Source organism: Notothenia rossii, assembly GCF_949606895.1.
Source record: "Notothenia rossii genome assembly, chromosome: 10".
NCBI classification, from domain to species: domain Eukaryota; kingdom Metazoa; phylum Chordata; class Actinopteri; order Perciformes; family Nototheniidae; genus Notothenia; species Notothenia rossii.
The window spans coordinates 56320666-56333555 of record NC_136908.1 but is presented as its reverse complement, the minus strand read 5'-3'; the positions used below and the strand labels follow the sequence as shown (position 1 = coordinate 56333555).

Here is a 12890-nt window from a genome sequence, read left to right as displayed (position 1 = left end):
TGTTTGAGTGTTTAATGTTCAAATGTAGCCCCTGTTATATCAAAAGTGTACGGTAGCCGAACCGTGCAAACGTGCTACAACGGCCAGAAAACACTTACATTAAGGGAAATGCACTGCACCTTGAAAAACAATGAAAATGTAAAAACATATTCACCAACTTCATGAAACATGTGCAGGGTTTACTAAAAGTGCAGCATAATGCTGAAATACAAAAATACTGCAAGAAGCTCAAAACACAACGGAAACAGGGACATTCAAAAGTGATACACAATGCTGGGACATGAGTTTGTTGACAATCAGGGTTTTCAAAGTGGGCCAACTGTCACCCTCGCAGATTGGTTTGTTTCATAATTTTAAGTGTTTGTCAGTATATTTAAAAAATGACTAGGTAAACTATACATTAGCGAGCTAGCTTATAGCAGTCTGCAATGACATCAGAAGTGTTTTGGGCCGTTGTTACGCGTTTGACCCTGTCAGCCACCATAAAAGTGGATCAAAAAGATTGATTTCCGGGAATGCACCTTCTAGAAATCCTTAAAAAAGTGTTGATTTTACATGGATTACCCAGCATCTCATCCCATATTAGCATAGTCCCCTGGTTATTGAAACACGCAAAAAAACTCTTTGGGTAGCCCAGCCTGCAGGCTAATTTTTAAGAATATTCAACAGCCCCCTGAAACGCATTACAGATGTAGCCCAACATTTCATCATATTAGAAGCATAAAGAATTGATACGGATTGCAATTTCTCTAAAAGCCTCTTCTGCTCTGTTCTCGGTGTGATATAAAAAAAAAAGGAGAGCTTGATCCTGAAAGCAGAAGCACTGGAGGAAGACCAATTTTGAGCGGCAAAACAATAGCTTGTGTAATCCCCCCCCCCCTCCCGCTGAGCGCCAACACAGCCATTGTTTTGTATATTTTCACGCTATGATGTGAGATATCCATTCATGCAGCAAGTCAAGCGAGTCATTTGGAAGGTCCGTTTCCACACATACTGTATGGCGGCTCAGCGTTTTCCTCCTTGGGTTAGGTTTTTATCCCTGTGTGTTTGTAATTAAATCAGAATGATATGGCTGGACTTGCTGAGGGTGCCACTCAAACCAGAAAACTGTCATTGCAGTGTCAATAAGGTTGGGCCCCTGCAGCTACTCGCGCTAATTAGCTGATAACCGTCTCTGCTGGCTGACACGCATGCCAGACTGTGTGTGTGTTGTGTTTTGGATGTGTGTTTCTATCATGTTTGCATTCATGTTTTTTTTTCTCTTCCTGACACCTCCCACCCTCTTCTCTCCGACACTGTGATCCATCCATCAATTGCAAGGAAAGCAATTAACAGAGACTTGCCCTCTGCGAGATTTAAGGTGGGCAGACTGTATGTGTGCTTGTGACTGTGTGGTGTGTGTGATACTTTTATAGTTACAAGAAGAGCGAACTAAATATAACTCGCATTAAGCCTAATGAGCAAACAGTTGAAAACACTGTGACAGGATTGTTACACTTTGCTGTTATGCCAGTGGAACCAATTACAACTACTCACAAGGTTGCCATGTTTGTGCACTTCTGACATATCACCTAATGCAATTGGATCCTCTCAGAAAGTTTCAAATCACACAGACCAAATATACAGTTTTTGGGAGTTACTTTTTTTTCAAGTGCCTTTATTTAAAAAGGGCCCTTATGCTTTTTGGGGTTTTCCCTTTCCTGTAGTGTGTTAAATATTTGGTGTGCCTTTAAATGGTCTGAAAACTCCCCCTTTGACTCCTTTGTCAACTTCTGTGATATAGTGACATCACATCTTGCTTCTATTGGCTAGCGCTCCACACATTGTACGTGATAGGCTAAGGGGTGGGACAGCTGTAAGCGGTTGACCAATGAAAACACTGCTGTTCATCTAACCAATCAGAGCGGACTGCGCTATGGTTCCAGACAGAGGGTGAAAAGAGGTGCTGCAGAACAGGCAGTATGAGCAAAAATAAAGACCTTTTTGAACATTAAAGCATTAACATTAGCAAAATAGGGCCCCTTTAAGTGACAGTGTATGGGGAGACCAAGCAATACATCACTTTTTAACACCATTTAACATGGCAAAAGTCATTTGTGTAACTGTGAGGGAAATATTTAGAACAAGCGAAGATAACGCCTTTGCAGCTTCAACACCCGAAGGTGATTATGCTTTTCTGTGAAGTTATTTATAAATCAGAATTGTGTGGATAAACATTTGGTTCACTCTCATGTCAGCTGTAGTGTGTTTTCACTTGGCACGGAACAACGTGCACATAGCAGTGCACCCCCGGCTTGGTATATAATTGCGTATATAATAAGACAATAAACCTTTGAATCATGGAGAAGAAACACAAGGAATGTTGCTGGAGTTGTTCTTTTGTTTTAACGGGTCAAATATCTATGCATGTTCAGCAACGATTAAGCACGCAATTACATACTTATTCCATTCCATTTGTTGTGCTTGAGAGTAAAATAAATGCTAAAAGGCAGGCATATGTTTCCAGATGTTATGCATAAGGATTTATTTCAATTATTTAAATCAGCCTATAAGCCCTCAACCATTCGACATAGTTGTTGAGTGCATGCATATAAATATAAATCATTGAAAATCATGCAATTGTTTCCTTTTGTAAAGAAAATCACAGCAATACAAGGGACTTAAAAGAGACAGAAAACCAACAATAGTCTTAATTGGTAAAGCTCCAAAAATAAATGATTCTACTTTTCAGATTTTCCAAATCAATTGCATCTTCCATTAATATTGATGGCATAATTTAGGAGAATTTTTTCAACTATGGAAAGTTTTCTTCAAAGCAACAGAAGATGAATATGTGTTTACACACTTTGTAGTCATGATAAAATGGAATTTCATATGCAACGTTCTTATTTATCTTTATTTTTTTAACTTTATTAAAAGAAGAAAATGAAGAACAGTACTCAAAACTATTTTTTCTGCTGCAAACCAAGCTTGGACACTTGCTGAATGTTATAAAAAAACGTAGAAATAACTGTAAGAAGTTATTATACGTAAAAGGAATTGTATAGTCTTTTTGATTGCCAAAAAGTCTTCAACAAACCAATACATGTACAGTATACTGTGCTAGATTGTGACAATTTGGTTCAGTTCCAAATTGTATAAGTCAAGAGGTACTAAGCTATGGAAAATAAACATTGTTAAATGCGTTTTTCGCAGATATTAAAGAGCCATTATGTCTCCAAGACCCAGAACAATTAAGCATGTACAATAGTGTGGCCGTTTCAATTATAAATATTTGTCTTTTAGTGTTCAGAGTTTTCTCTCTGAACTTTAGTTTTATCACAAAGTACACAGGGGCTCATTTTTTGCAATGCTTCCTTGGGGACCCACTACTCTGTCTAGACACCGTTATAAATCCCTGTTAGATGTTTGCTTGCATTTCTTTATACCCCTCTTTCTATATTACAAGGGATAGCAAAAAAAATTTGTGATGCGTTTTGAGCCACTGTGGATTTTTTTTATTTCGTAAATTATTAAACCATTTCCTCGTCCTCTATCCTCACACCACCCACCTACACTGCTGCCATGTCTCTTCTCTCACTTTCTCCCCCTCCGTACTGCCACCCCCTCACCACTGCTTTTTCCTTGCCAGGAGCCAGGAGAGGCGTTACTTGCTTTGTCCTCTGTGCAGGTCACTGGCTGTATGCCAGACAGAGCCCATGCCAATAAAAGCCATGAGTAATGGGCCTAAAACTTCTACATTCGCTGTGTTTCCCATTATTTCCCATGGCCGATAAATCTGAAGGAGGCCTTAATCAGAAGGAAAAGCTGGAACATACGGCTAATGTCCAGCAGGGTGTCAGACTCAAAGGTTCCTCGACTTTAATCAGAGATAGAAGTTGAGGTGGCAGCCACCGGTTTGGTTTCTCTCATGGCTTCTGACAGGTGGAGCCATTATTGTTTGGGCAGATGCACGCACTGCTGCTGTCTGTCATAAAACAATGGCTGCCTCCTGGATGAGGTCGCCTCTAAATAAAGTCCTTTGAGAAGCTAATAACAATATAATTGAATAAACATTTCATCATCCATGAATTACTCAGGGAAGAATCAAAGTTTAACAGCAGCTCTGGAAAAGTCAGTTCGCAACAATCCAACAGGATTCTAAAAGACGGGTATTACACAATGACACATTTATATTTGCACTTTCTTTAAAGGGGACCATGCAAAATGCACTTTTTGATGTCTTTTATACATAAATATGTGTCCCCGGTGCATTGGAGAACTCACACAGCGTCAGAAAATAAAACCCTTTCTCTTTTCCTCCGTACCCAAATCTTTTAAAAACGGGGGTACAACGAGCGGATACAGATTTGCTGCCGATATGACGTCAAATTGGCGGCGGACACTCAGAAAGTTGCTATCAGAATCAATGCCTGACGTGTTTTGGAGGTAATCTCGTCTTTGTTTACATTAGCAAGCCTCGCTAACACTCAGAGCTAACCTGTACTGGAGAACACATGTGTTTAAAAAGCAGGAAATAAAAAAAGGAGCTCACCTTGTGATAAACCCGCAAGAGAAAAAGCATTTGAGCTCCATACTGTTTCAGAAATAATCCTTCATGTGGTTTAGAACAGGATGGTGTTTTATCACAGCATAATTTAACTTTATCTCTGGTAGAATTCTGATCAGGCATTAGCTCAGCCTCCCCTTTTTTTTTATTTTACCCCACTAAAACTCAAACATCTTATGAGTTTCGATAACTTCCTCGATATGGTCTTCATTATTTTCTAACTCAACTTACACTGAACAAAAATATAAATGCAACACTTTTGTTTTTGCTCCCATTTTTCATGAGATGAACTCAAAGATCTAAAACATTTTCTATATACACAAAATAACCATTTCTCTCAAATATTGTTCACAAATCGGGAAAAATCTGTGATAGTGAGCACTTCTCCTTTGCCGAGATAATCCATCCCACCTCACAGGTGTGGCATATCAAGATGCTGATTAGACAGCATGATTATTGCACAGGTGTGCCTTAGGCTGGCCACAATAAAAGGCCACTCTGAAACATGCAGTTTTGCTTTATTGGGGGGGTCTGGGGGGGGTCCGAAACCAGTCAGTATCTGGTGTGAGGGTTAGGATTAGGGTTAGGGTAATGTTGTGAATCGAGTGGCCTGTGTTCATCGTCCATAACATACGCCTGCCCATACCATAACCCCACCACCACCATGGGTCACTCCATTCACAACATTACCCTAACCCTAACCCTAACCCTAGGGACATTAATAGGCTTATTACCTGACCTTTAATATAATCCCTAAACTTAACCAGTTGGGGTTAGGTGCCTAAACACAAATACTATGTCCATGCTTCTCATTCCTTTCAATAAGCATCAGCAGGCCTATTGCCTTAGCTTTTAATCTGACCCCTAAACTTAACCAATTGGGGTCTGATGCCTAAACATAAGTGCAATGTCCATGCTTCTCATCCTTTTAGTATGCATCAGCAGGCCTATTGCCTTACCTTTTAATCTGACCCCTAAACTTAACCAGTTGGAGTCAAATGCCTAAACATAAGTGCCATGTCCATACTTCTCATTCTTTCTAGTATTTAATTGCACCCGGATTGAGCGGTGTTCTGGCACGACTGATGCCTTTTAGACCCGATTCCCCCAGTTTAATGAGATCCTATTTGAACTGTGGGGATAGGTTACTGGTACTAGGAGTCCTTTCATTTAGTTTCCCTTTAATACATCTCCAAAGAGGGCTATTGGACTCTCAATTTCAAACCATACAGCTTAACCATTAGTTTACCTTTCATTTAATTTTCCCCTTTTTTTAAAAATGTATTTAACTAGCCACATACCCTCTATGATCACTCTTTCATTCTTTTCTCTCCACTCCTGAACCTTCCTCCGCTCAAGTCCTTCGGGGTCTGACGAGCCGTTAACGGGTTAAAACGGAGGTGGACATTTTGGTGGGGGGGGGGGTGTCCGCCGTAACCACAGCTAGCCTCCTCGTCTCTGTTCTTCAAGCTTAATTCCTTTATCCACTTCACACCTTTCATATTTATGACTCAGTCATGATGCCGGAGCTAGGGCATGTGCCGACACGTCATCTAGTGTGAGTGCCTCTCCTTGGATCTCTGTATAACCATGAAGTCGTCGGACGACATGGGGAGATCTGGTGGCTTTTACCTAACCTAACCCAAACCTAACCCAAACCTAACCCTAACCCTAATCCTAACCCTCACACCAGATACTGACTGGTTTTCGGACCCCCCCAGAACCCCCACAATAAAGCAAAACTGCACGTTTCAGAGTGGCCTTTTATTGTGGCCAGCCTAAGGCACACCTGTGCAATAATCATGCTGTCTAATCAGCATCTTGATATGCCAAACCTGTGAGGTGGGATGGATTATCTCGGCAAAGGAGAAGTGCTCACTATCACAGATTTTTTCAGATTTGTGAACAATATGAGAGAAATTGTTATTTTGTGTATGTCGATTTTTTTTTAGATCTTTGAGTTCATCTCATGAAAAATGGGAGCAAAAACAAAAGTGTTGCGTTTATATTTTTGTTCAGTGTATAAACCTAATAATACTGAAAAAGAAATATATGTATCACATATTTAGTTGAATGGACAATCACAGTACTGAAACATACAACTGCTTTTTTTTGGCCACTAGGGGGCAGTGGAAACAAGTTATAATCTTTATACATGGTTACTATATAGCCAATATGTGTGTTTCTTTGATGCATTGGCCTTTATTTTGAAATGTATTTACGATTGATGAAATCAAAACAAACATTGCTGTGGAACTTTTTGTAGCCTATTTGGTTTCCATAAAATAAAAAATAAATAAAAAATAAAATCTTTAAAAGATTGCTTACATTATATTTAAATGACACAAACAATGTAATTGTTCCGTTCACCTTTAAATCATCTCCAGAAGAATCAGCACACAGCTACAATGAATACTCAGAGAAAAACATGGATCAATACTTCTGGAAAGGCATTTCGCACAACTCACTATCAAACAACACAGCAGTAAAAAACCACGGAGTGAAGTAATCCATCACTATAGCACCAATTAGGCTTTGTAAGACATTCTGCTTAATCAGTATTTTATTCAAATAGCATAATTTTTCTTTTTGCTAACTGTCAATCTCCTGACACACAAGAAAGAAACAAAGTCACTGCCAGGAAGTAAGCCATCAAAAACCCGTCAACGCAGACATCTGTCATGACATTCAAGGAAATATTTGTTAACTGGGATGTCAGGTTATTTTCCGCATTGTAAATATGTCTGTTTTTTCAGTGAACATGTCTAGTATCACACAGAGTGCAGACAGAAATCTAAAAATAGAATTACAGGTATGGTATACCTATAGACAAATATGCAAGTGTACTTGTTGGTTTGGAACGGAATGTAATAGGGAGAGTGTGTAGGGGTCGGTTTGGACATATCCCCAGCCTCGCCAGTGTAAATGACACCTATGCTTAAAGGTCCCCTATTATACTGTTTTTCATCAATATATTATCGGTCTCAGATATACGTATATACAAACATGTCTCTGCAGTGTTTGGCTTGATATACCAAACAGATCATGCATTGTAGCATCCCATAATCCCCTCTGTTTCAGCCCTGTTTCAAAAGTGTTGATTCTCTGTCTGTTACTTTAGATGAAAATAAGGAGCCACGCCCCTCTGAGAGATATTTGGTTAAAAAGAACACAATGGTGCTCTAGGAGGAGATTCAGGGGGTAAGGGGGGATGCCAAAAAATCGTTATGACATCATAAAGTGGCCAAAATCTGATCAGCTCATTTTCAGACAGGTTTTTATATAAATGGATCAGGACAAAAAGTGAGCACTTTCAGAATCTCTTTACACAGAAGGGGACACGTGTTTATGTAGAAAAGATGTGGAAAAGTGGATTTTGCATAATAGGTGACCTTTAAAGAAAAACAGAACACATTACATTACATGTTACTTGTTAGATGCTTTTATCTAAAGCGACTTACAGACTAAATACTGTGGGCAATCCCCACAGGAGCAATTTGGGGTGAAGTGTCTTGCCCAGGGACACAACGACATGCTGACTGCAGTGGGGTTTGAACCCTGATCCGAACATCAACGGACAACCCATGCGCCACATGGTATAGTTTCATTCTTTTTGTTTAACCATGGAGGATTTTTTTTCTAATACGATATGTCTCAAATGGAGAATGTCCTTATAGTAATTTAATCCAGATGACATGCCCACACATTTCAATCTAAACATTGTAAACGCTCAAACGGTCTCCTCCTTTTAATTGGAAGCCGTATCACTCACACCGACTTAAGCAACAAACGTATTACACTATTCATTATTATCTGCACTCACACAGGGCACGCATTTAATTAGGTGTTATTATAGGAAATGCAATATATTGAGCTGGCATAGGCTAGATAGACTCATTCTCCCGAGTCTCTCGCTAAGCTTCTTACATTTCCTGTGGTCACAGAAAAACAAACACCCACCCAGGAGCTTCCTCCCCGTTTACGTGATCTTCATTCCTCCATCATCCCTGACTCCAATACACTAACGCAGAGGATAATTGGCATTATAGGCTGTAATAGGTGTACTTACATGTACATTTGTCATTTGCTTTTCATCAGTTTCCACCAGCGCAAGAATTCAATAAAGTGTTGAAGCAACTGCTTTGTCAATCCATGGCATTGGTGTCAAGAATATTGATACATCAAGTAAAGAATATAAAAAGAAAACAAATTACTCACTGTAAAACAACAACGTCTGACTTTAACGTATTACTTTAACACTGTCTTTTTTTCTATGTTTCCTAAGCGGATTAATGGACGATTATTAGCAATGGAAAGAGGAGATGACGAATCCCCTGAAAGTGGATATCTGAATCTAAAAATGTGTGCTTCATGTCTGTGAGCTTACCATACATTAAGTTAAATTGTCTTTCTCTAAATGCTATTGCTGCGTTTAGGTAATGCAAGTATTTTGCATACTGTTTTGCAAATAAGCAAACTTTTTACAGATAATCATTACATTCCCACACTGATTTAATAAGGCTCTAAACTGATAGCTAATAAGGAAGTTACCTCCTGCTGTGCAGCACATTCCCACTGCCCTTATTTGCAATATTCGTGGGCTCAAGGAAAATAAAAAGCAACAAAAATGAAATTTAAATATTTAACAAGAAAGCTTCATCAACATCAAAACACAAGTCTACCTAATGTTTCCATTGTCTCCAGGGAGCATTGTGGGTAATAATACCAAAGGACAAAAAATGTACTCAAATAACTTGAGATAAAATAATACATAAAAGCCTTTTATTAAACTTTTGTTTTTATTGTATGCCCTTTTAGTAATGAAAGGTGCTTTGCATATCAAATGTATTATTCATATTATTCATATTATTATGATTATTATTCAAATCAGTTTTAATGAATTACATCCTGAACTCGTTGAAAAAAGATAGAACGCTCTCTTAAAGTGTTGGTTGAGGAATCAGTAATTACGCCATTTGTATCACTTTAGATGACACTGTTTTCTCATCAGTGTCACCCTAAATTGCTTTACATAACCATCTTATTACGTTTTTTAAAAACTTTTTTCTTACATCAATGTCAAACACCTCACTAAATATGGCTTCAGCTCCCGCTCAATTTCAGCAATTCAGGAAGAAAGCTGACTCCATCATTTAAATATTGATCAACTTTTGTAATAAGGATGTCGTAGTCAATCTGTTCCGGAGTAATTAAAAATCAATATGCTATCAACAGAAAAATGAACCACAGTTTCTATTCTGTTCTGAATTGATAGAAAAGGCACCCATTGACCCGAGTCTACATTTCCATGCCAAAGTTCTCTGTATGGAAACTCATGCCTGGTGTTAGACATGGTCAGTATCTTGTACCGGCACACATGGGAACAGATCACAGAGCTTTGGGAGGTGGAATACAAAAGGAAAAGCTTTCACGAAGAATGTTTGCCCTTCTGTTTGAGCTCATAGTTTACAGAAGAGCTCCTCGGAGAGCAAACAGGTGAACACAGCAAAGATCGTGCCCACAAGGCAGGAAGGAAAATATATATATGGAAATGAGGCAGAGAGAAAGCAGGAGAGGAGGTGAGACACTGATCCAGGTGACATCAGGGCTTTTGGCCCAGATGAAAGCAATACAAAAGGTTCAGGACATGAAACAATAATTCAATTTGGCCATGTGCATTGTCCAAACATTGCACGATCCATCTGCCAGCTCCACTGAAGCTCACTAATGAACTTGTACGGTGTATAGTTTTTAAAAATCTTGTACAAAAATGTATCGTTTTTACTACTTTTTGGCAGGGTGCAGTGACTTCCTGTTGTCTCTACCAGTGGCCTGATGATCCATTCAATTGTATTTATACAGCCCACATATCACACACTTTTTTTAGGGGGCTATATTGGGGAAGGAAAGACTCCCAAAAAAGCCACACTTAAAGGTGGGGTATGTCATTTATTTCAGAAACACTTTTTGTTATATTCCATGGAATGCTCTTAACATTCCGATAGCAACGAATATATGAAATGCTTTGACAATAAATACATAAAAAATTTCATCTGTGGAAGCCGTGGCGCTGTAAAAAGCACGAACAAACATTTTAGCCGGCCTGGCTAAAGTAACTGGATGGCCTACCTGCCTGTCAGCCTTCCATCTGTGCACAAACTTATCTCGTGCCCTCATTGGTCATGTCCAAGTTTATGTGTGTTGGAGGAGGGGCTCTGTAAGGAAGTGGCATATCTTTTCCGGTTGTGTATTTTCAAATTCTAGCGCACTCGAGCTGGTTTCTCCAAAATTACCGACCCCACCTTTAACGGGAGAAAAAATGAAGGACATCTGAGAAAGAGCAAGAGAGCAGGGATTCCTCTTCAAGGAGTGATGGACATACATACATGCTGTGTTTACAGATTAAAAAAGGTAAAAAATCTCAGGCAGGACCACAGGCGAAGCAGCGACTCCAGATGCAACCTCAAAAACTACAGAAATAATGCCCCGGGTAGAACTGCATTTAAGGAACATGAGTGAAAACAGAGAAAGAGAACTAAAAGAGGGGAGGTGAGAGTTATCTGACAGTCTAAGCCTATAGCAGCAGAACTAGGGGAGGGTTCAAGGTAAACCTGGGCCAGCCCTAACTATAAGCTTCATCAAAAAGGGAACTCTTAAGCCTAGTCTTCAGTGGTTAGTGCTCTTGCTGTGTTAACCTGTTCACTGTTAAGCTTTAAACGTGCAGGTAGGCATATTTTGTTTCTTTTAGACATTGCCAGGCTAGCTGGTATTGTTTCAGTCGTCGTGCTAAACGTACCTTAAGTTGTTGTCTTACTCTTTATTTCTACAAGCATATTTCTAAATCTCTCAAACTATTCCTTTAAATAGCCAATCCTTATTGTGTATAGGCCCATATAGGCAGGACTTTACCTGCAAACTGATTTAGTTGACACCTGCTTCAAAGTACATGCATAATGGGGATTTTGAATTACGACAGGTGGAATCTGACATTAACGGAAATATGTCAGACATGCATTGTATATTTTATGCCTGGTGGGTCATTTACGGCACGCTTCGTATATATTACTATATAGCTTTAAGCCCTTTCTGAATAAATGATGCACAATGGCCTCCGTGTATACCTGCTCCGGGATGAAAAGCAATACGACGGAAATTGAAAAGCAGCAATAGCTTTAACGCAGACGAGGCTGCGGCCTCTCTGGCCAAAACAAAATTCAATTGGGAAAATAGAGTAGATAATGATAATATTTGGTAGGAGCATTGTCTGGCAAGCTAGAAAGAAAAAAACTGAAGATGAGAGCAGTCTCCTTTCTCGATTTACTGTAACCTTGAGTCACCCTGGCATGCCTGCAAAAATCCAGGAGAGAAAAAAGGCAATTGAAAAGAAATGTGATTATTATATGAGGGCATGTAGAGAAAAAAGAAATGCAAAATGGAACCAGAGCAAAGGGGTCAGTGGAAGAACTGATTTTGGTGTTTTGAAGCATGAGGACCAAGCGAATGGAGTGACATGAAGGGTGACATGATTCACAATTTTGCAGCAAAGCTTGAGTCAGACACTAACGCGGTGTGTCTGTCAACACAGGAGGCTGATGGACACACACTATTGGATCCACACACATTACTGGATCCACACACACTACTGGATCCATACCACCGCTCTGCAGCCTTCCCTGTAGACGCTCAGCCTTCAGTTTAGCAGTCTGGGAGTGTTCGGGGATGAAGGCACACACATTGAGCTCAATATCAGACGGCAAGAAGAGCACCAATACGTGTTTATGGTTCTTATTCCGTCCTACAGGGGAACATATCTATGTTCCCCTGGTCCTCTTTTCCCCAGTTCAATTTTCTGTTAACCTGTTTACAGAGTGCCCATTTACTGTAAATCTCTTTTCTGTGAGCAATGCCACCGTGCTTTGGATCCTTGAAAATATATATTTTTACTGACCCAGGGACCTTTTGGTTTCTATTAATTGCCTGACAGCATTGAAATGTAGCGGGAACATTGAAAAATGGGCGAGATATAGAACACAGAACATCACAAATGACCCTGCGGTAATGTTTTTATCAGTATTAATATTGTATCTGTCATTTGTAAACTATATCCTGTAAGTTATTGTTAATTATTTTTCATTTTTGTCTCTATTTCTCTGATTTGTATACGTTTATTTTATGTATTTTAGTTGTATCTCTAACTCTTGTTATTTATTCCTTGTTACCAAATATTTTCCCAAAATGCAAAAAAAAAATAAAAAAATCTTATTGACTTCTTCATTTCAATTCTTCAGCTCAAATATACAAAAAACGTTCTTGAAACTTGCTTGTGACGTGTTCATAATCA

The 12890-nt window shown here is 39.2% G+C and overlaps 1 protein-coding gene across 1 annotated transcript in view; it reads right to left on the bottom strand.

Moving 5' to 3' along the window:
* The window catches only part of LOC307021864 (chemokine-like protein TAFA-5), a 144574-nt gene that overhangs the window by 91574 nt on the left and 40110 nt on the right, over window positions 1-12890 (bottom strand). The gene's annotated exons all lie outside the window — the stretch shown is intronic.